This window comes from Zonotrichia albicollis, chromosome Z (genome assembly GCF_047830755.1).
Source record: "Zonotrichia albicollis isolate bZonAlb1 chromosome Z, bZonAlb1.hap1, whole genome shotgun sequence".
NCBI lineage: Eukaryota > Metazoa > Chordata > Aves > Passeriformes > Passerellidae > Zonotrichia > Zonotrichia albicollis.
Window position 1 is genome coordinate 84,828,893 of NC_133860.1, and position 24,882 is coordinate 84,853,774.

The window sequence follows — 24,882 nt, forward strand, 5'->3', positions numbered from 1 at the left end:
GCATCTGGCTCTAAGGTTTCCTAGACGCCATAAAGCGGGATGGCTGGCAGAGTGCTCAGGCTCTTCAGGGTGCTTCGGGGAAAGAAAAAGACAGGGCCTGCAGCCTCCCCAGCACAGCAGCCTGCGGAGCCGGAGAAGTTGTCGCCAGTGCAGGACGGTGAGTGGCAGAGCCGGGCCGCAGGGCTGGTGCCTTTGGCTGCCCTTGCCCCATCCCATCTCTGCCCCTATGGATGTCCCCACAGACAGGATGTAAGAGGGGCTGGGGCTGCCCCTGCTGGCCGTGCTCTGGTCCCCTGGGCACCCGGGGGCTGTCCCTGCCTGGGCCGTGCAGGGCTGGGCCGTGTTCTCCGGCCTCTCCCGCAGCCCCTCAGCTCTGGCTGCATTTACTCTTTGCCAGATGCGGGCAAGAATGGGACACTGGAGCCAGACCGCACTCACGGCTGCTTCCAAAGACCAGCACAGGTACCTGCGGCCATCCCCACCTGGGCTGGGCCTGCTGGCACTGCTTGGCCCAGCGCCGCGCTTGGAGCAGGCCACAGAACATCCCTCTCTTCCTGCCCTTCCTTCTGTTGCAGTTACTGCGGAGGTTCCTGGGCCTTGGGCGCAGAAACACCAGCGCTGCAACAACCAAGGGCATGGCCGAGCTGCAGGCAGAGGCTGATGTCACCTCAGCCTCCCGGGAGCGTGCAGCAGACTCTGTCAGGGCAGTGGCTGAGGGCAGGCCGGAGGCTGTCACGGCCCTGCAGGGTCTGCACTCGAACAAGCACGGTGCCAGAGCCCTGTCGGTTGTGTCCAGGCACCTGCCGAGCGAGTGCGGGGACAGGCTGCACCCAGAGCTCAGAGGCCTCGTGGAGCTCAGCAAGGAGCCCTCGCTGGTGAGAAGGGGCAGTGGCTGATATCTACTTGGAACATGAGGTGGTAGAATAGGAAGGCGATCTTGTCATGGTGCCTGCTGTATCTGGAGTGAAATGGGCACCTTTGTGACTGGGGAGCTGCATGGGCAAGAAGGATACAGGGCTGGTGGCCTTGAGCAGCTGAAGATGAGGCAGCGTGTGGCCAGGGGGCCAAGAAGGCCAAGGGCATGGTGGCTGTGCCAGCAGCAGCGGGGCAGCAGGAGCAGGGCAGTGAGCGTGGCCCTGTGCTGGGCAGCGCTGCGGCCACAGCTGGAGTGCTGTGTGCACTCGTGGGCCCTGGGGAGCAGAAAGTCATGGAGGGGCTGCAGCGTGTGCACAGAAGGACAGGGGAGCTGGGCAAGGGGGTGCAGCACAAGGCCAGGGAGGAGGTGCTGAGGGAGCTTTAGCCTGGACAATGGGGGGGGCTCATGAGGCACCTTCAGGCGGACTTCCATAGATCGCTGCCTTAGATCCATAGATCCAAACCTGAGTACAAGGGCTGTTTCCCTTCCAAACATCCCCTCACTGCATCCAAGTGCTTTAGACACTGGTGTGGGTAACACTTTCATATTTTGTTGATTTGTTTGTTTGATAGAAAGAGAACCCTTTTGCAATTTCTCCTGGTCCAGGGAGCAAGGGAGCTTTTTCTTAATCTTTCCTGCCCTTTTACAGTACTGACAGAAATTCTGCTAGAATTTTAGTTTTCAAGAAGGCAGTTCTGGATAATGCAGTATTTTTGCACAAGAACACATAGTTTGGGGCAGGTATGTTGGTGCAGAATGAGCTGTTCTGGTGCCAGACCGGCCAGTAGGGCTTGCCCATCATTTTCAAGTTAACGCCTGTCGTGTCTTTCAGCAGCCCAGGGAATCAGTGTGTGCTGTGTTTGGGAATTGAGCAGGAAATGAATGCCCTTGCATTCCAGCTGGCCCTCAGAGATTAGAGGAGCTGGGAAGGGCTGGGCTGCATTTCTGATTCCAGCCACTTTAGCACCATCAGTGTGGTCAAGTGCAAGAGAAGAACTTGCCCGAGCACAGATGAACAAAGAGTGCAGTTCCCTGTGCAGTGCTCTGGGTCTGATTGCATTCCACAAGGACCCACATGCTCCAGATTCCCCAAGAGTGTGGGTTACTGAAGCAACAGGAGAGCAAGTTCAGGATGGCTGCTGATTGGGGCACTACTACCGAGTGTTGATGTTTGTAGTGACAGAAAGGACAGTATTGATTCAGGGTGACCCCCACATGGCCCAAAATGAGCTTTGACTCTAGGATTTAGAAGTTTAAACAAATGCTTTATAAGCTATGTATATTACACTAGTACTATGTTAAAACTATACTAAAGAAATACTATACTAAAAAGATACTAAAGAAAAAGTAGTGACTGTCTCCACACAGTCTTTCGTCAAATTAGCTAATCAATCTAAACAACTACCACTAAAATGCAATTAAGAAATCATTTTCAGTAAACAATCACTATACACATTCTTCATGTACTAAAAATCAAGAACAGCAAGTAGAGAGAATAATTGTTTTCTCTTCTCTAAGTTTCTCACTACCTTTCCTTAAAAAAAACCTAGGAGAGAGAGAATTATATCTCTCTCCGTTCAAAGAATGTAAATCCCACAGTACAGTAAAGAGAGATTATAAAAGTGAGATCTGTCTATCTATCTATCTATTTAAATCTTCCTGGCTCTGCTCCAAAGCAGTGGAAGATGCAATGCTCACCTAAAAGCCTCCCTTCATCACAAACAGACAGGACAGGGTAGAAGCACAGGGAGGCCCTCACCAGACCCCTGAGAAATGCCACACCTTCCCTGGCAGCTGCCTGAGAGGCTCTTGCAGCTTCACTCCCAGATGGCCCCTGATTGCAGGGCCAGGGTCACTTTGGAATCTGTGCCTCCCCTCAAACAGAGAATGACCCAGCAGAGCAGCAGCACAGTGCTTTGGGAACGTGTGAGCCCAGCAGTCTTTGAGTCTTGGCCCACAAAGGTCATATGGGAAGCTGAAACCCATCTTGTCTTGCTTTCTGTGCAGGTGCTTCTAGAGAGAGAGCAGGAGCAGACTGCTTCAACTGAGATGCCATGCCAGACTCAGGGAGAGCTGTTCCCAGCCCGAGAGCAGGAAGAGCAGCTCGGGCAGCAGGTGGAAGAGCCACAGGAGAAAGGCCAGGTAAGCCTGACTGGCCAGGGCACAGAGGGAAGAGCAGGAGGAAGGGCATAAACCACAGCTCTTGGGACTGAGGAGGCCAGGAATCCCACAGGCACTGGAAGCACAGAGCCTTGGAATCTGCACAGATCAGCCCTGGGACAGGAGGGTTACAGTGGAAGCAGATGTGGGTAGGGAAGCAGAAGGAAGGGGATGAATCAATGTGATTTTGAGGCTAAAAGAGGAAAAAGCTGAGCCTGATGGCAGCTCCCAGTCACTTGCTCTGCATCTGTGTGCACAGAACATCAAGGCAGAGCCACAAGCAGAGCTGCCTGAAGCTCAGATTGACATGGCAGTGAAGAGGAGGAATGAAGACATCCAAGAGGAGAAGAATCTCCCTATGCAGAGGGACAGTCAACAAAAACAGGTGAATGAAAGAATGGCAGCCACTCCACTCATGAAAGAGAGTCCTTTCCGTTGTTGTTTACAGAACATGAACAAACAGGTTCTGGCACAGCTGCTGGAAACTGAGGCTAGGATCAAGGCAAGGAAGAAGAGGGCAGACTAAAAATTTTAAATCATCAAAGAGAAAATTAATTGCCTCGTTCAGGAGCAAAAGGCTCTAGAAAAGCGAGTGAAATATCAATAGGCACTGCAGTCACCCAAGGGGTGGTTTCTGCCCTCCTTGCCTTTGCAGTGCAGAGCAGCAGGGGGGTGGGGTGTTGCCTCTGAGTGCCATCCTGATGAGGCCTCTGTCAGAGCTGCTCTCAAGGACACTTCCTGCTCTGCTGAATCTCAGCTGATGCTCTAGACAGTGGCATTACTCCCTTGGCCATTTAGCCAGCAGTCATCCCAATGAACTCCTGCTGGCTTCTTCCAGGTGACCTTGTTTCTTGAGGTGTTTTTTGCAGGTGAACGTGGTCACTCACATAGATTTGGAATACGAGCTACAAGCTGTCTGTATCCCTTGTCAAATCAGCTCCTGTCCTTTACTTTCTTCCCAGTCGATGACTCCTGGCTGACGGGGACAAGCTGTAGTCTCTGACTGCTTTGTTCTGTTTGACTTGAGGTGGAAGTGTCGCCATCCTACCTGGCAGCCTGCAGAGAGTTCCAGCAAATGACGGGCAACCAAGAGCCCCGAAGCTGGCATGAGGCCCAGGAACTGTACCATCCAGAGATGCTGCAGGAGAAGCACGTCCCGAGGAAGGTGCAGAAAAACAGAATTTCGTGGCAGGAGGTAGAACATGAGAATGAGGAGCTGCAAATGTATCTGCAGACCTAGGAGGGGGAAAGGAGTCTTTGGGAGGAAGTGGAGCAGTCGTTGCTGCAGTCATCATTTTGAATAGGAAAGTGGCTAGGAACTCGAGTAAAACCAGCCTTTGGTTTTGACCATTTGGTTTCACAAGTGGGCATCCAAAGCAATCCAGTTGAAGAGCTCTGCATGTGGCTGACAGCAGCTTCCTAAGGGCTTGCATTTTAAATGGCAATCTCTCTTGCATTTCAGGGCAATCTCTGCCACACCTTGCTGACATCAACTCATTTCTTCTCTCAGATCTACACCAACTCTGACAGTGAAGCTGCTGCAGCAGCGCCGTCCCAAGGAGCCTTTGCTCCCCAGCCGAAGATGTGGAGCCTGAGCATTTGGATCACCTCCTGTGCTGACCCAGCTGCTGCTCTGCAACTGCAGATGGCGGGTGACTCCCTGGAGCAACACAGTACGTCTGCTATCTTTCTTATCTGAGGGACAGTGTATTGTGTGCACGTGTCTGCAGAGCTGTACCAAAGGGTTCTCCTCACTTCAGTGTCACAGAAGTGCTGGCATTGCTCCAAGGCAGCAAGAGAGAGCTCTGGGTGTTCCTGCTGCCTCTGAGGGCAGCTTAGACTGGCTGGAGTTTACCTGGGCTTCCCTCTCTGCCGAAGGCAGAAGCTGGAATTGTTCCTGCATCAGCAGATGCCTGTGACTGCTTAAGTTCTAGCCACTGGTAGAAGCCCTGCTGAGATCAGTCTCTGGGAGAACAAATCAAACCCTTTGTGATTCTGCAGCACAACCCAATGAATCTGCTTCTTGCATTTAACAGCTGCCAATGCTGTGCTCTCAGATAAGACCTGGTAGAGTTGAGAAGAGAGCCCAGTGGATTCTGTGTCTACCATCACCTGTTGTGACAAAAAGGGCACTGATCCACACCTCGGTGGGGCTGATCTCAAAGCCCATCCTGTTGTGTCCTGAATGGGGGCAAAAGCTTGTACGGGGCTCAGGCTGGCTGTGGCTTCTTCCCATCAGTCCCTGTCAGTGCTCATGCTTGGGCTTTGCCAGCCTTGTTGTGGTCGCTGCCCTGCCCCTGAGGGCTGGAGGCACTGCAGAGGCTGGAGCCTTCCTTAGCTGGGAGGGTCCCGCTGCTGCCCGGCTGCTGCAGCACGGAGCTGCCTGAGGCAGCAGCCCCTTCTCTGGGCCGGCTTCTGCCTCGCATGGCCTGCACTCACAAGAGGGTCAGCATCTCCTCTGGGCAGCTCTCTGTGTCACAGGGGTGCCTGAGGAGCACTGCTGTCCTCTGTGCCCGTGCCCGCCGTGCCGAGTTGGGAAGATGGGGAGGTGTGCGGTGCCAAGAGGGCGAGAGGAATGGGAGCGACTGATCCGCGCTGTCCGCGTGAAGAGAAGCGGCGTGGTTCTTCACGCGGGGCACGGGCAAGGGCGTCTTTGAGCTCAGCCTGCTCATAAAGGGTGAGGGTCCTGATGCTGAAAGCCCCGTCGTAATTGGTTCTGGCATGAGCTGCTCTGGTTTACTAACGCAGAGGCATTCTTCTGGCCAACTGCTGCAAGGTGGAAAAGATGGGAACACTTGGCAATATTCCTCCTGTTCTGAACTTGACATCTGTTTAGAGCAATTGATTCTGGATGTCCAGGTGCATTTAATCTTAGCAAGTAGGAAACCTTTTCTAAATTTTGCAGTCTCTATTCCCAAGAAAACAAAGGCACTCTTAGTTCCAGCTCTCCTCAATGTTTGTAGATGACAAACTTACTTGCCTTGGTAGGTATTCTCTTCTGGTCTCAGTCTCCTCTGAATGTATCTCCCTGGGCTTCCCTGTGTGTCTGTTGTCAAGAGGTCTCTCACTTCAAAGGATGCAAGAAATCAGTCTCTGTGCCAGCCAGACTTGTGCTGTGGATGTGCTGTTCTTTTCTTGTTGTTCCAGTCCCTGTTCCTGTTGTTTTTAGCCAGCTCAGAGCTGGCTAACAAAGGGAGGGCTCCGAGCCCCAGACAGTGCCTTTTGTATCTCCGAGAAGGTGAGATCTCTGCTTTAAAATGAACATCTTGCATTTTCTTTCCCTCAGGGAGAATGATGAAGATGGAAAATCCTATCAGATACATTGAACTGGAAAATATTGGCAGTGGGTGAGTCCAAGCAATGCTAATTTTACAAAACTATGCATCAGGTGTTTTGCTGGTGGAATAGGTATCAAGCGTGAAGTCAGACAAGCTGCAAATGTGTTCTGGCACTGGGCTTAGATTGTCAGTGCTGATCAGAATTTCTAAGTGTGCTCAGAAGGCATTGTCAAGGACATCTCTATGCTTCCAGTGTCCTGCAGGTTTTAGGCATTTACAGCACAGATCTCCTGTGTGGGCTGGCTTTCACTGCAAGATCTAAATGGCTTCTCCTTTCTCCTTTCATTTTTGTTTCTAGGTGTTTTGGAGAGGTTTTTAAAGCACTCGACACTGCCACAGGAGGAGAGGTAAATGTCAACAGCCCCTGCAGACTCTGCTGCTCTTGAGGGGCTTTCCCCTCTGGTGTGAGCTGTGGCTGGAGCTTTGGCTAGAGCCGTGCTGAAAAGGCACAACAAGCACACACTGGGGCCAGCCTGCAAAATACATTTGGCACTTTGTCCTCCTCAGCTGCCGGAAGGAAGGCACGCAGGGCAGTGATTCCTTTCAGACAAGGACGCGCTCACTCGCTCTCCATGGCTAAAACAAAGGTGGTGCCTTAGAGCACCTCCCTGCTCTTTGGGGCTACGGCTTCAGAGTCCTGAATTCTCAATTCTGCCTGCCAGCAAATCCATTGGAAAGGTCCTGGTAGTTCCTTAGCCACCTGCAGTGCTGCACTTGGTAATTGCACACAGGGAGAGATCTGCAAGTGCCCTAAAAGCCCTAAGCCCTGCCCGTAGCCCAAGATGTATCCACAGAGTATTAAGGCATTGATTACTTCTTCTGAATCCTAGAAAGAGCAGACGAGAGTGTGGTTAGAGGTTTGTGGGTGATAGTTGAGACACCACTGTTACCAAGTGGACAAGGCAAAATGTCAGTGGCCCAACGTGTCCTGTAACTGGCCCCCAAGGTAGCAGAGAAATGGGCTGTTGGAATGTCAGTTCCTAAATACTGCACTGCCTAATCACAAGGCAGTTTGGCACAGCTCAGCTCTGTCATTGCAAAATCACACGCTCCATGTGCGTTGTTGTCCCCTGCCACCAACTGCTCAAGTTACTGATTTTCAATGTCATTTTAGGTGGCCATCAAGAAAATAAATCTTCAAGGACCGAGGAGGATGGAACGAAGCGTTAATGAAATCCAAATCATGAAGAGGTGCAGGAGTCCCAATGTTGTGAATTACTTAGACAGGTGAGTGATTATGGTCTTATCCCATGTGTGCATTTACATACAGTAAACATCAGAGGTTAAAAACCCACTTTGGTCAGTAGCAGAAAGTAGAGTGGTTAATCTTTATTTATTCATATCTCTCTACTCATCTCCAATGGATGAGAAGAGAGTGCATCCTGTCTGCATGAGTCTTCCCTGGCACACCTAGTTTGAAAATTATTCCAAAATTATTCAAAACCTGAAACAGCTGTATCTTCCTTAGTCATCAGCCTCGAAGTTTACTGCCTCCACATTTTTTCGGGATTGATTTTTTAAAGTTTCTTAAGTGCTGATGAACCATACTAAAATGGAATTCCATTGGATTGTTGCCCCTCTTTGCCATTGCTTTTCATGCCAGGGTGAATAGGTGCTTATTTCCAGAAACACCATGCCTGACAGGTTTTATATCTGGGCTGTTTCTAAACTGCATTTTTCACTCACTAGCTGTCTAAGACATCTCCTTTTTCACAGCTGTGCCTTTCTCCTTGAGACTGCACAGATTGCAAACAATGCACAGCCAAGAGGGAATATCTGTTCCTATGATTCTGTCCTTGTCACAAAGGCATCTGGAAATAAGAAACCTGGAAGCAAAAATCAACATAGCCATGCATGTTCATCTCCATGCCCTTATTTCCTTCTTTCAGCTACCTTGTGGGTGAGGAACTCTGGCTGATGATGGAGTACATGGATGGAGGCACTCTGACAGATGTCATCAATGAGTGTGACATCTTTGAAAGCCACATTGCAGCCATCAGCCGGGAGGTCAGCAATCCCATCATTGTTTCCAAGGCCTTGGGCAGGATTGTCTGGGAAACAGGGGCTCAGACCTGCAGTGATTTCCTGTGCCAACCTTTGGTTCTGTGTTGCTGGTATGCTATGGGCAAGTAAAAGCATCTCAAGTGAAAGGCCTGCCAGTGCCCCCTGCACTCCCTGTACTCAGTGCCAGTGCTCTTCTCTCCTGCTGTTGGATTCTCGCTCTGGCTCATGTATTTGCATTTGCTGTTCTCCACCTTGACTCTCTAAATGTTTGCCTGGAGTCTGTCTTCACTGCATTCCTTGCCTGTGAAAGCAAAGGTGCTGGTGGTAGGAATTGAAATGATCAGCAAAGAAAAAAGAGAGAGACTCATTTCTCTCAGGCCTCAGCATACAAGGACAGGAGTGCAGCCAAAATGCTCTTTCCTTCTGAGCACATGCACTGCAGCAGCAGTCATCCTGGCTGGTTTGCAGGGGACAGTCTCCAACAGCAGGTGCTGTTGCTCTTTCAGAAGCTGACATGCCTTTCCTCAGAAAGGTCCTGCTCTGCAAGTGTTGGAGCAGCAAGCTCTTCCTCTCAGTGGCACTGTGTTCTGCCATTACTGCCCATTCCCCTGGAGAGGGAATCTTTTAGATTCTTTGTTGCCTTTCCTGTGGGATGAAATCACATCACTCATTTTTGCCTTCCTCTTTCTGTTTTCTCTCTCAGTGCCTGCAAGGACTGCATTTTCTGCACTCAAACCGTGTGATCCATCGAGATGTGAAAAGTGACAACATCCTTCTCAGAACTGATGGTTCTGTCAAGCTGGGTCAGTATAATCTTGGTCAGGAGCAGCATTCCAGGGATGTGGGTGTGGGGCTGCTTGGCGGGACAGCCAGCTCCCCTAAATGGTGCTGGTGGCAGCGCAGGGACACCCGCTGTGAGCTGAGGGCACAGTTGCAACGCGCACAGAGGTAGGACAAGGAACAAGCAGTCAGGAGTGGCCTTGCTCTGTGTGTGTCCCTTCCAGAGGGAGGGAGTTACAAGTCTAAAGCTTCCAAAGAACAAAAGACACTACTGGAGACAGTGTAAAAAATGGGGGGAGTTTAAAAGTTGCCAATGCCAGGAGATCCAAGACCACATTTTCAAACACTTCTGCTGGGGAATTCTTTGGCTTGCTTTCCTAATTGCACGGAATTCAAATAGAAACAGTGTCTTCCTTTCTCCTCAGGTGATTTTGGCCTCTCTACTCAGCTCAGCCCTGAGCAGAGCAGACGGTGCTCGGTAGTCGGGACTCCTTGGTGGCTGGCGCCTGAAGTCATCACACGTCAACCATATGGTCCCAAAGTGGACATATGGTCTTTCGGAATCGTGGGGATTGAAATGAGAGAACAAGAACCTCCCTACTGGAGTGAAAGTCCCATCACGGTAAGGAGCAAATACTCACTGATCCCGCTGTCTTTCTCACCTGTCCCTTGTCCTGCGTGCCATTGGACAAAAGCCCATTGCCATCTGCCTGAACCACTTCCACCAAGGACCCCTGCTAAAAATGTGCCTGCAACACATCAGCATCTGCTGTACTTTTGGTTGCAGCAGTGGGGGAACTCAAGCCTTATCACATGCAAACAAACTCCAAACAAACTCTATTCTCAGGCAACACTTTCCTTTGGCTTTTAAGTGGTTCCAGTCCTTTGGCTGTGGAGATGGCCTTAAGAGCAGAAAAGAAGCATCTGACAACTGCTGTTATCTTTCCAGAAATGAAGGAAGGAGACTCAAACCCAACAAAGTTTCTAAAACTGTGGTCTTTAGAGATGAGCCTAACTCCCTGAGCAGTTTCCTCTCACTGGGAAACATGCCTGAACCCTGGGCATGAGAGTGTAAAGGCCACTGAGTGTCTTCTGCTGCTTGTGCAGTGCTGCTGAAACACTCGGTCACCGCGTTTCTCTCCTAGCCAAAGGCACATCCTCTGTGTCACCAAGCCAGAGCCTGGTGATGCGGACAGCCTGACAAAACCTCCCATTTCTTTCCTGGCTCTTTCTGGCATGGGCCTACTATTAATGCATTGACTTGAGTAGCCAAATAAGCAGAGGGTTGCCATAGGGATGGCACCTTTCCTTCTTCTGACCATGACAATTTTTCTTTTGCTGCAAAATGGGAAGCTGCAATTTTCAGACTGCTGAGAGACAGAGCTGCAGGTGGCTCCTTTGTGCCCAAGCAGGAATTTTCATCCCTGTACATTTATGCAGCCATCTTAATGTGTCTGTGTTGAAGATGAGATTGCAAATGTTTATTTCCTTACCTGGGGATTAATTGATGGATTGCCTTTCTTTCTTTCCAATTACCATTGTTTTCAAGAAAAGCGCAAATAGCTTGATGAGTTTTGTTCTTGGGCACGTGCGCTTAAAGGACCAACAAGCACTGCAGATATGCCTTTCATGTAGTAACCGATGAAATTAGTTTGTATAGCACGGTCTCTCTTCCAAAAAGCCTCTGAAGCTAGTGTGAATCCTCAGAGAAGCAAATGTGCTTTTGCTGATGTAGCTCCCACTAAACTAGCTCAGTCAATGAAATCAGCTGCCCAGGCAAGATCTGTGGGATGGTGGAAAAGCTGTGGCTGCATCAGGGTTTGGGTTTCTGGTTGGTAAAGGAAAATAATCTCTGGGTCTCTGCCAGGGCAGAAACTGCCACTGAAGAGCAGAGGTTAAACAAAGGGAGGTGGGAGAGCACTTAGAGATGTGAAAGCAGCAAGTACAGCCTGGTGTCTCCTTTTTCTCCAGGCTACACAACTGATAGCCACACTAGGGACCCCACGGCTGCGGCAGCCCAACCGATTCTCGCCTTGCCTGCGTGACTTCCTGAGCTGCTGCCTGCAGACAGACGAGGAGCAGCGCTGGTCTGCCAGGGAGCTCCTGCAGGTAAAATGTCAAGGGGCTGCAGGTGAAACAGGCTCTGAGGGATGGGCTCTTCCTCCACTCAAGTCCAAGGCATCACATGAGTCCCCTTCCTCCTCACCTCCACCCTTGGTGCTCTTCAAATGAAAATGGTGAGGAATCCTAGACTGGGCTGGGCTGGCAGGACCCTGTAAAAGTCCTCTGGTGCAAGTGTCCTGCAAGGAGCAGGGACATCTTTAAAGAGATCAGGTTGCTCAGAGCCCTTTCTCACTGGAGCCGGAATGGTTGCAGGGATGGGGCACCTACAAGCTCTTGGAGCAACCTGTGCCAGGGTCACACCATGCTCCAAGTAAACAAGTTCTGATTAGATCCTATTTGTGTTTAAAAATATTCAGCCACATCCTATTGTAACTGGCCCTGTAAAAAATATCTCCCTCACTTTCTTCAAAGCCACTCTGAAGTCTTGGAAAATGGCAATAAAGTCTCCCTGGGGCCTGTTCTTCACAAAACTGGGTAACTCCACCTCTCTCCACATTTCCTGAGTCAGAGAGCTCCTCTGGCTGTTTTGATCACCCTCTTTTGTCATTTGGTGAGGGTTCAATTTTATCAAATGGCAAAAGAATTGAAGTAGAGCAATGCAGGGTACAGAGACATGAAATGGTGCTGCAGGAACCCAAGGAAGCCAGTCCCAGCCTAGGGCTCAGAGATTTGGCTGTGGGCAGCAGGGGCTGTGGGGGGCTCATTGTGAGCCTCCTGGGGGCCCTGGTTTGCACCTCCCAGCCCACCCTTAGAGGTTTCTGCCACGCAAACAGGGACAGCTGGGAGGGACTTGTCCCAGCCCCATCTGCTGCCTGGCACACTCAAGCAGACGGGAACTGTGCCAGGATTACTGCCAGGTTGTGTGGCAGAGAGGGAACTGCAGGACCCGATGCCACTGGGCTGGCCCTGCTGGGAAGGAAGGTGCCATCCAGCACACGAGGGGAGGGGCCGGGCATGGAAAGGCAGACACTGCTCTGTCTCCCTGTGGGAGTCAGCACAGTGCCTGTCTTTCAAAGAGAGGGACCAGTGTGAGGCTTTGCAGTTTCCTGAAAAGAAGAAACTCCAAGGACAGAAAGCACCATTTCTAAAGCACTGGCAGGGCAAAAATCCTAGCAAGATGAAGACACCTACAAAAATGGATGAGTGGGATTCTGGGCCACATTTGCCTGTAATGGCAAAGTCCTGCACATAAAGATGGAGATGTAGATGGTCCCATTGGTCCTCTTCCTGCATCCTTCTAGAAGCCAGAGGAATCCTGTGAAGCACTGAGCTTGGAAAGTCACGGTCCATTATTTTTTGGTGATTTGTTTTTTTTTCCTTTTGGCAGCATCCATTTATAGAATTTGCTGAGCCTGCGTCCAGCCTGGTGCCACTGATTGTTTCAGTGAAGAAGAGGAGGGAGACGAGAATGTGACAATTACATCAGGACCATTTACTCGTCAACCAGTTTAGAGTAGGATTGTAGGGTAGGATTAGGATTAGGATTAGCATTAGGATTAGGGTTAAGGTTAGAGTAGGATTGTCTAATAGGACTGTAGAGTAGGATTGGAAATGAATACAGTTTCTAAAACCACAACTCACCTTGAAGATTCCCTTCCTTCTCACTCTGCGAATACGCTCAAGAATTTCTTCTGAATTGTCTGTTGTTTCTTAAAGGTGGAAACTGACACGGTGTCTTTGGCATGGTGTGAAAGTGGGGAAGAAGGATGTTCTTCATTCATCCTCTCCAGACCACACTGCCTTTGGAATCTGGCCCACTGGTCTGTTTTTGGCCAGCTTTGGTATTTCTATTGGAGGCAGAAAGGGCAATGGCATTTGAAAGCAAAACCAAAAGAATGAGGCAGCCCAACACCCTGTGCAGATGCAGGCCTTCAGCTGTGATTGGAGAGCATTGGGGCTCCTGCCACTTGGATTTGTATCCCGAAAAGCAATAATCTCTTTGGCTGGAGGAGAGCCTTGCTCAAGTGAGAGAGCAGAAAGATCAGAGAGGGTGCTCAGGAAGGTCTCCTGTGGTGCAGAGCTGTCAGCACCTGGGAGGTGAGAGCAGGCCCGGCCTTGGCCGGGGTGGAGCCCCAGCAGAGCCCCGGCAGAGGCCGGAGCAGGCTGAGCCCCGGCAGAGGCAGGCTGGAAGGAGGCCCTTGGAGCTGCAAGAGGCAGCAGCCGGGCCCTGGGTGCCTGTTCCTGGCAGCGGGTTATTCCTCCGCTCTCAGAGCCCAGGTGGCAGCTGGCTGCTGCCGAGGGGAAGCACAGCCGTGCTGGGCACAGCCCAGCCTGGAGGCATTGGCTGTCTGGAGTGTGCCCAGGAGCAGAGAAAGGCCCAGGGCAGCCGAGGGCCGCTGGGCTGCCTGAGGATTCCTCCTCTTCTGCCGGCTGCCCTGCAACTCCTGGCAAAGGTCAGCAGTGTGTGCAGCACTCTGGGCACCGGGGCAGGGAGCCGGGCTGCTCGGCAGGCTGGAGCACAGGGCAGCCTCCTTCAGGCCCGGCTCTTGTGCCAGGGGAAGCGAGGCCAGCGTGAGGCAGGGACAGCTTGGCAGGGCACACCTGCAGGAGCCAGCACCTCACGCAGCTCTGGGAGGAAGCGCCCGCAATCCTGCAGTTCTGCACTGAGCCAGAGCAAAGGTGTGAGATGCAGAGTGTTTGGCAGAAATATTCAGGCCCACCAGGCCAGCCTGCTTTGTGCTCTCTGGCCCACAGCAAGTGCTGTGCAATGCAGCTCACACCTCTATTGCAGGGCTGTTCTTTTTCTCTGTAATCATCGCTCAGCTGTCTCTCACTGTCATACTGCTGGCTGAAGACCTGTCTCTTCCATATCCCCTATAAAAAGACCTTACCTTAGATTCTCAAACTTAGCATGCATGCATGTGTGAAAAAAAACCCCACATACCTTTAGGAAAATCAAGACAATAAAGCAGATTTCATTTATCAAACCCACAGCAACTGCATTAAAATGTGGGTGTATGAGCCTTTCTTCAAAATTTTCTTAAGAATATCTCTAGAGTAATTTTCGAGAGATAAGTATGCTGCTCCTAACAAGTGCAGATTACTTGCCAAAGGGTAATCAATCATCCATTAAGCATTCCAGCAGTTGCGTAGCATTTTTTTCTGATAACTGATCCCTGGATATTGCAACCAGCTTCTGACTTGTGTCTGCCCACTTCTTTTCCATGTTCTGAGCCAAGAGCAATAGTATCCTTGTGTGTGCATCTGAACACATTGGATACTGACACCCCATCCTATTGCCTATGTTCTCCCACAGAAAATTCCTTGCTCTTTTTTCTCTGCCTCCAAAGGGGATCTGCGGTCCCTGCCGGGCAATGCTTGTTGTGGGCTGTCAAGGCAGAGGCGATGCTCTGGTGCACCTGGCGCAGGTGAGCCTCGGGCCCGGGCAGGGAGCGATGCTCCGAGCTGCCGCGGATCCGGCGGCGAAACCGAGCGGTGCCGTGGCCTGGCTGGGAAGCACTGCGGCGCCCGTGGCGCTGCCTCCCCGGCCAGGGCTGTGCTCTCAGCGCCGCCGGGGCTGCCGAGCAGCGCTTTCCACGCGCCTCCGCCTCCGGAGCCAGCCCCGCAGCCGCGCTCTCCCGAACCGCACTGACCCGCGCCCGCTCTCGGCCCGGCTGCAGGACTCCGTGATTCCGGGCTCTCCGGGTTCCCAGTCCGCCTGCAGGAGCCTCCGCTCCAGGACGCCCGCCCTGGGCTTTCTTCTCCTACGTCTTTCTCCCCTTTCCCAGGCCGTCTCCACTCTACACTGGATCTCCCGCCTGTTCTCAGGTTCTCTCGTGTCTCCTGGGTTCTCCCTCCTCTCTCGGGTTTTCCCCAGTCCTAAGCTACCCGTTGTCCCAAGCTCCCTCCTTTCCCGGGCTGTAGCCAGTGCTTTTATTCGTCTCCCTGGATCTCCCCTTCTCCCGATTACTCCTCCCTCTTCCAGGATCTCCCCCCTCTCCCAGGGCTCTTTCCTGTTTCCCCGGCTCTACCCTCTTGGAAGGCTCCCCACCCTTTGCCACGGATCTCACTCCTCCTGTCCCGTGATCTCCCCTACTCCCGGGCTCATCCCCCTCTCTTGGGATTTTCCCCCTCCTCGCAGCATCTCTCCCCTCTCCCGCCCACTCCTCCCTCTGCCAGGTCTCTCTCCCCTCTGCCGGGATGTCCGCCCGCTCCCGGAGCGCCCATGGCCCCGGCCCCTCGCCGCCCGTCCCTCGCCGCCTCGGCCGGCCGCTCCGGGGCCGGGCCGCTCCGGGGCCGCGCTCGGAGCGCAGCGGGGCCGGGCCGGGGCCGCCGGGGCCGCGTCAGCTCCGCCCCGCGGGAGGAGCCGCGACAGCGCCCCGGCAGCGGCCCCGCGCAGGCGGAGCGGCCCCGGCTGCGCCCGGAGCTGGGCCTGGCAGGGGCTGCGGCCTGGGAGAGCTGCTCCGGCCTCGCTCCGGACACGAGGAGCTCCGACCTGTGCTCGCTTTGTACCCTCAAGGCTGCCGGATGCCTTGCAGCGAAGCTGCAGTGCCCAGGCTATTCCGGTCTCTTGTGGTCCTCAGCTGAATATTGCTGGTCAGGGCTCTATGTAGGAATCACGAAACGGACGGGACTGCTGCGGAACGCGCCTCGAGCTGTTTGTTTTCCAGCGTCAGTCTCATTTCATGGTTGTTGCAGTGGGAAGATGCCAGCAGCTCACATCCCTGGCAGGAGGCAATGAACTTTATGGTACAACTTACTTGAAAAGTTTTTTGACCACTTACACAAAGCAAAAGCATATTGACAGTAGTTCTGTGCAACCACTATAAGCACACGTATCTTTTGTTAAAACACTGCTTGCTTCTTTCAAACACTATACCTGCTTGTAAGCCTTAAAACACAATGCACAGAGCTCCATTATTGTGATAAATAGGTATCATTCGTGCTGATAAAACTTGAGACAGTAATTGATATTGAGACAGTAATTAATATTTGAGAATAATAAATAGTTGAAAAGTTGTAATGCCAAAGAAGAGAGGGAGAGGAGGGGCTGCACCCCCCTTCCCAGCAGCTGTTCTCAAGGACCACAGGAAAGAAGCTGAAGATACAGTTGCTAAAAATGAAGAAGAACCTGGTTCGGTCCCAACAAATGCTAATTATAAGGGATTTATTGCCTTGATATGTAGATGGAGTGATACGTTAGTCTTGGCTTACATTGGCTGTACTGGCTACGTACTGGCTTGATGCGCATGTGTAACCCAGCAGTGAATTAAAGGACAACGAAGAAGACTATAGGGCCTTCATCAGTGACGACCCCCAAAGACTTGTGCAACCACCAAACCGAGTGGTGGCGCATGCGTGGTAAAGGTGGTGAGGAAGGCGGAGACAAAAAAGAGACGAACCGAAAACAGGAGGAGATGGTATTGACATACGGCATATAAGGGGTGATTTTCACATGGCAAGCTTGTATGTAAAGTGGGAAGGGTCAAGAACTCTGCCCTCCGTACCCCGCAGTATCTTTTGCTTATGTGCTATTATTTGAACCAAATTATCGCTTATTTATATATTTTCTAAACTATTCAATTAAAATTACTGCTACCTTAAATATTGTTTGGGTTGTTTTTTTTTTCAGGGATAATTGGGCAAATATAACAATTATTAAGCTTAGAAGTTCCTAATATCTTGCTAGCGATACTTTTCTGTAGCTTAGGGAGTCATTCCAGCCAAGCGTTAATACACTGGTGCGCCAGTATCAATCAAGTTAGAATGAGCAGCCCAATTCAGCTCCACGGAGCAGCCTCTGGACTGACTGACAGAAGTTCCCAGGCAATGGGAGCTCTCCTAAGATGCAGACATTGCATTGGTTCAGAGTCTGGGGCACAGAGATAGACCAATGAGATGTCTCGGCCTGGGAGTTTTGAATGGGCTAAATGGGCTGTGGGTTCTGAAGGCAATAAACGAAGCTGTTTGCTAATGACCAAAGGGAGTTCTGTTGTGTTACATCTCAGAGATATTAATGTACTGGATTCTACAGTAATAGACACAAACCACTGTTCTATTTGTCCTTACTTTTTAACTTCTTATATACCTTTTCTGCTGACAAATCTACTGCTTAGCTCTAACCACAGTTCTGCTTTCTCTGAGGTGTGCCTTTTGCAGCTTTCCCAGAACCCACTGATTTGAAGGATTCCCACAATTCCCCCGCACGGTTCGGCTAAATAGAAGCCTTTGTAACCCTGTCGTTTATTAACTACCTTGAATTTCATAGCCTTACTGTAGAATACTGCTTATTACTTGCTTAAAGCATCCTTTTTGCTCGCATTGAGCCTTGCTATATTCCAACACAGCAATTTTAATGCTGTGAAAGTCCAGTAAGTTCAAAGGGCAAAAGTCATGTCTGACAGCAATTCCAAGTCATTGTTCCAAAAAAGTCTCACCTGTTCTAAGGTCTTAATTCAAAACCTCCCTCCATGTCTATACCTTCATCCACAATCTGTGTGAGATTTTGAGAATTCTCTGTGAATCCATTTCCTATCTCTCTGTCTTTTGTGATAAAAACTTCTTTGATAGTTTTGTCCATCATTTGTCGCACACACCAACGTATGCAAGGTATTACTACCAGTATCACTGCCAAAACACCCAACGTACGGAGACCTATTCTACAAGGTCCCCTTAGCCAAGGTGCAAAGCTCCATCCTTGGAACAAATGATCTAACCAGGACCCACCATCGTCTTTAATTGGAGCTGTCAAATCTTTCAGCTTGTGTATGCTTTTGAGGATGGATTCAGAGTGATCAGACCATTTCATACAACACAATCCCTCAAATTCCACACAACCATGTCCTTGTGCCAGTAAAAGAAAATCAATTGCTGCTCTGTTTGGAAGGGTAGCATGTCTAACTCTATTAACATCGGTCAACATGTCACTGATTGCAGTGGATGTGCCATTAGTTTGTTTACTCAGCCAACATGCAACCCGATCTAATTGTTTCAATGCCATTGCTGAAGCCAGCTGGGTAAAAACAAACCTGCTGAAACCCTTTTCACAGCCTTCCAAGGCATGAAATCACTTCTACAGTTCTCATCATAATGATGAGCAGATCTTGTTCCCCTTTGCTTCTTCTTAATGACCGCTTTGGCAGTAGGCACAATTACAGTGAGCATCCCAATGCTACATGGGCCACCTTCAGGGCATGATGGGATGCCCTGCCAGGGCCTGTCTACACAGGTGAACCCACATCCTTTTGGTAATTGTCGTGGATATTGGTCAGCTTTAGAAAGCACCTCCCAACATTCTTAATAATTACACCAAAACCTTGAGTTTCTGTATGCAAAATAATGGGGAGTAACACTGGACTTTGGAGGATCACTTTCTCACTAATCATTAGCTGTAAATGTAAGGCAAAAATTCGTTGTTAAAGGACCAAGGATTTCTAATTCTTGGGGCTTTAGGTAGTGCTTTGGGAAGTTCTTTTTCCCAGATGTTACAATCCTATACAGGGCTCCTCTCATTGTCAATTTCACCAGGCTTACTATTGAATTGCTTTTTGACCAAGGGCAAATTCTTTCCTGGCACACTGACTACACAGGTTGAGAAGGCTTTTCTGTTCCGAATTAGACAAACACATGGTATCCGAGCCTGCTGCCTTGGCTAAGGTCACCCAGACATTTGGTTTTGGTTGTTCCACAGACAAATCTACACTACAAATTGACTAAAACTCTGCACGAGAAGAAGCAATCAAAACTAGCACCGTAGTACCATTTGATTTTGCAGCATCCTTTTTGTGAGCTAATTGTTGGCTAAAGCTCCTCCCATATCCTTCTCAATTCAAAAACATTACTTCTGACCTTTAATAAAAATTAACCAAACAAAACCTACACTTTCTCCAATAGAGCTCTATGAAACCAACAAGTGACACATTTATAAACCACATAAAATCAGAGTTTGCAGGTTCCACCAATGCACAAGGAACATCAGGTGTGACCCGTGATCCCTCTGTTTGGCTCACGTCTGCGTACTTGCTTCTACGGTCTGGAGCTCGTCAACTGTCCTGGGGTGCGATATGGTTTGACATTTTTTGCTGGAACCCGCTTAATTCCTGCACCTGTAGAGACAGAAGCAAACCCTTTGTCCAAAGTGATTAATCAGAAAGGACCTTCAATTGGTCCTGTCCCAGGGTATCTAATTAAAACAGGGGGATTTTCTTTCAGTTTTGCCTGTGTGTTATTGTAAAAATGCCTAGAAATCGGTGGATCAGGTTCTGCAACAGAGCTGCTTAAGGAATTAAGACATGCAAATCTTTGTTTCACCTCATCTGTGGTGTGACCTCGAGTCCCCCCTCTCTTGATCAAGAATGCGTTTTAATGTCTGATGTGTCCTCTCAGCAACTGCTTGGTTGTGGGAGAATGTGGAATACCAAGGATATGACGAACACCCCAATCTTTAAAAATGTGGCCAATTTTTGAGATATGTATGTGGGATCATTGTCAGTTTTTTCTTCTTGAGGCACAGCCAGTGAAGCAAATGCTCTGCTAAAAATGTTGACAGGCATGATTACCTGCTTCCCCTGTGTGAAGAGAAGAAAAACTCCACCAGAGAATGTGTCCACTGAAACATGGGTATTGGTAAATTTACCAAAGGAAGGCTATTTAGTGACATCCATTTGCCCTAAGTGCAGGCTTTGCAAACCCCGTGGGTTGAACAACTCTTTCTAGAAACAGGAGGCTGCACAAGCTGACAGTCAGGGCAAGTACTAATCATAGCTTTAGCTTGACTTTGGAAATTTGAAACATTCGCAAAAGTGCTTGTGCGCTTTGGTGAAAAAAGGTGTGGCTCAGTTTTGCTTGTTCCAAAATGTTTGGCAAAGTGTTTGAAATAAGCACTGTCAGCTTGTCCGCTCTGGCGTTTCCTTCCACTAAAAATCAAGAAGCGAAGAATGAGCGCTGATGCGAGAAACAAAATATGGATTAGTTCGTTATTGTAAAGTTGCAAAATGTCATGAAACCAATGATGTCAAGTGTCATTACTAGGATTCTTTAGAACTGATCCTTTTATTATTTTAACCACATTAACAACAAACATAGAATGTGTGAATAACTTAAAAGGTTGTGGGAAGAACTGAGAAGCCTGAACCACAGCAGCAAGCTCAACAATCTGAGCAGATCCCTCTACTATTTGAATATCTGATTCCCAATTGTAGTTGGGAACTTGGTTTGGTTCAACCAAGTAATGACTGATTTGTGACCTCTGCCAGATCCCATCAGTGAAGAGAGTTACTGTGTTTAAAGGTTCTTTACTTAACAAAGGCTTCTCTCTAAAACTCAATTTTGCCTGCAATAATTTGTGAGCCGGGTAATGAACAGAAGCAATATCTGCAAAATTTAATAATTCTCGTTGCAAATCATCAGAATTTGCAGAATTTTGCATTGCCCAATCAAGATAATTTTTTTCAGTGGTAAATAGAGAACTGCAAATTCTTCACCTGCTAAACTTAATAACCTTGTTCTGGCCTTAATCAGAATTTGTGTTATCCTCTCTAAGACTGTAAAAATAGTCTTGGAAACCTTGAGGGAAGAAAACCCCATTCTATTATCAACAAAAGATCTCTCTCAGAATGGTCTGATTGAAAAATGACAGAACAAAGTTGCATCTTTCCTCCTAAAATTGCAGAAAAGAATGGCTTTTCTGGAATACAGCGATGAGCTTGTTATCTTTGGAGAGCCTCCATGACCCTGTCAGGCACTGCACGACCTTCAGGTATTAGAGTTCAGGAGAGTTGATGGCGCAGCTTCCTCTCAACAAAATAAAACGTGGACCCAATTCATCGTTGGTGATTCCCAAACCAGGTCTGACACAGTTGATTTCTTCTAGAAGCTGTTGTAAGTCTTGCAGGGTGTTGACACTGGCCCAGAGCTGTATCTTCTGCAGTGTAATTGTTTTTTCAGTCATCTTCCATCCCAGATACTTCGAAGGTGGAACTTCTTGAATTTTGGGTATAGAAATTTTAAGTCCAGCATTTTGGATTTCAGTAACAACACTAGGACAAGCTTGCTCCATCTCTGGCTGCATTGGAGCTGTGATGAGAAAATCATCCATGTAGTGTGAAATCATGGATCTTGGATACTTCTGTCAAACTGGAGACAAAACTTGTGCTAGAAAATATTGGCAAATTATAGGCGAATTCTTCATTTCTAGAGGCAATGTTTTCCAGTGCTATCTCTGCATGGGTTCTCTTTGATTGATGACTGGAACTGAAAAGGAAAATCTTGGAGCATCATTGGGATGAAGTGGGATGTGGAAAAACAATCCTTTAAATCAATGACAATGAGAGGCCAGTGTTTTGGGATCATTGATAAGGAAGTTGAGGTTTAAGAGGTCCTATGTCTTCAATACTTCATTGATCTTCAGGTCGTGAAAAAACCTCCAGGAATCCAGTGTCTTCTTGTGGATGACGAATACTGGTGAATTTCAGGGAATTCACTCTTTGTGGGTGTGATGTGACCTTCTTGTAATTGCTCCTTTACCAATCATTTCAGGCTATTTAATTTTTTCTCTGTTAAAGGCCATTGATCAATGCATATAGGAGGATCAGTTTTTCAGTTCAGCTTTCAAGTGGCAGATTTTGACGTGGTTTCCACCACAGGCCCACCTCCAGTTCTGCTCCCCATTGGGACAGGACGTCTCTCCCCCAGACGGTGAGAGGCTTCTGAACAAGAAAAGGATGCACCATTGCTGTCTTTCCTTCAGGACCTGTAATGTTAATCATGGATGCACTTTGCCAATATAGAGTACCACCTCCAGTCCCTGTGAAGGAACCTGCAGGAGCTACTAAATCCCAGTCTCTGGGACAAAACATGTGAGAGATTACAGTGACATCTGCACCAGTATCCGGCATGCCTGTAATATAAATTGTTTTACCACAGTGAGTCAGGCAGCAAGTCAATTTTGCTTGGTTGAGATCCAAAAATTGGACCCAAAAGACCTCAGGACTTGAGGTTCCAAATGGCACAGACAGCATTGAATTATCTGGAAAGTTGTTTTGCTTGGCTGTACTCATGGGTAGAAGAAATGCAATAGCTATAGGTGTTTTTGGTGGAGTCATTATAGGAACATTACATGCAAGATTTAAATATATTGGTTTATTGTTAAAATCTATTGAAACAACCGCTGGAAGGACTGAAAGTCTGAAAATTTTGGTGCTAGCTCTGCCTAGATTCAAAAGCTCTTGTCTTTGCTGAAAAAACCTGATAATTCCAGTAGAAATACTTTCATTTCAGAAATTATTTAAAGGGTGTATCAATTTTTGAGAAGGCCAATTCAAACCTTGTACGTAAGGGTATTGAGCTGGGACCATTTGAGGGATGGATGACTGAGGGATAAATGACTGAGGTACCAATGCCATTTGACTGGGTAATTGACTGTAAGGAGGTCACTACTTGTGTCCAGGTGCTGTGATAATCTGCGCTCTTTTATGAGTTTAATGACAAAGCTTTGCCATCGATGTCAAATTGAGAATGACAGTACTTAGCAAGATGCTTCCCTTTCCTACGATGAGGGCAAATAGAAAGTGGTTTAGGTTTGACTGTTGTTGTAGGACAATCTCTTTTCACGTGTCCTGCTTTACCACAAGCAAAGCCACAAGCCTTTTTATCAGAGTCCAACTATACAGTACCAACAGATTTTTAGAAAATGTTTCTTTGTGCTTCAAGGGCCTTTTCAACCTTTTCCATTTATTGTCCCAAATTTTCTCCCAACCCTTTCCCAAATTATCTCCCAATGGTTTCCTAACTTTTCTTAAGAATCTGCAATCTGCTTTCCAAAAGCACTGACTTGCACATTAGCAAGATGTTTTGGAGAGGTGAGCTTGCTGCAAGCTCTTAGCATCTCTGTTACACTTGGAGGCTGATCAGGTAAAGTTATAAGAATTTTTTTTGCAATCTTCCTATAAGTTCTTTGATCCCATGGTGAGAAGGAATTTCGTATTGTGGATTTACATCCTTATGACCATATCTTACAGGTAAGGCAAGGAAGTGTTTATTTGAATCCAAATTTTTTCTAAATTTTGAGTACTATTCGACCACTTAGGTAGTTGCAATGGAAGGTCTACTGTCGATTTAGACTGTGGTTTTTTTTTTCTTTTTCATCACTCCTGTATCTGATCCAGAAGAACAGGTAGTGTTGTCACAGCAATCTGCTGTCCCATGAAGCCTGCCAAAAATCTCCAAGTTCCAAGGTTTGTTTTTACCCCAGCTGGCTTCAGCAATGGCATTGAAACAATTAGATTGGGTTGGATGTTGGCTGAGTAAACAAACTAATGGCATATCCACTGCAATCAGTGACATGTTGACCGATGTTAATAGTGTTAGACATGCTACCCTTCCAAACAGAGCTGCAATTGATTTTCTGTTACTGGCACAAGCACATGGTTGTGAGGAATTTGAAGGCTTGTGTTGTATGAACCGGTCTGATCACTCTGAATCCATCCTCAAAAGCATACAAAAGCTGAAAGATTTGACAGCTCAAATTAAAGAAGATGGTGGGTCCTGGTCAGATAATTTGTCCTAAGAATGGAGCTTTGCACCTTGGCTAAGGGAACTTTGCAAGATAGGTCTCCATGTATTGGGTGTTTTGGTAGTGATATTCATAGTAATACCTTGCATACTTCAGTGTGTGCAACGAGAGATGAACAAAACTGTCCAAGAAGATTTATCGCACAAGAGAGAGAGGTAGCAAATGGATTCACAGAGAGTTCTTGAAATCTCACGGAGATGGTGGATGATGGAATAGAAATGGAGGAAGGTTTTGAGTTAAGACCCTGGAATCGACAAGAGATTTTTGAACAATCACTTGTAACTATTGTCAGGCATAATTTATGCCCTTTCCACTGACTGGACCGTCACAGCATTAACTTGCTGTGTTGTAATACAGCAATGCTTAGTGCCAACAAAAACATGCTTTAAGCAGATAAGAGACAAAAATGTATAGTAAGGCTACAAAACGCAAGTAATAAATGACACAATTGGTAAGGCTTCTTTTTGGGTGAAGAGAGAGGGGCAATTGAGGGAATCCATAAAATTAGAGGGTTTTGGGAAAGCTGCAAAAGGCAGGCCTCAGATACAGCAGAATTGTGAGTAGAGCTAAAGCAACACTCATGAGATAGGTCAGCAGAAAAAATTATTTAAACTGTAGAAAAAGCGAGGGCAAATCGAACAATAGGCCTTTGTATTAATGCTTGTCTGAATAGCTCTCTAAGCTGCAGAAAGTTTATCTAGCAAGATATTAGGAAGGTTGAAGCTTAATAGTGGAGCTCTGTGCATTGTGTTTTAAGGCTTACAAAGAGGTACTGCATTTGAAATAAGCAAGCATTGTTTTAACCAAAGCTACATGTGCTTATGGTGATTGGATAGAACTACTATCAATATGTTTTGCATTGTGTGATTTGTTAAGAAGCTTATAAAGTAAGTTGTAACCTTATGATTTCTGGCCTGCTGCCTGGATTGTGAGCTGCTAGCATCTTCCAATTATCATAATCATGTAATGAGACTGATGCTGAAAAATAAACAGCTCTAGGCACTTTTCATGGCAGCCCTGTACTGTTCATAGTCTGTAAATAGCCCCTG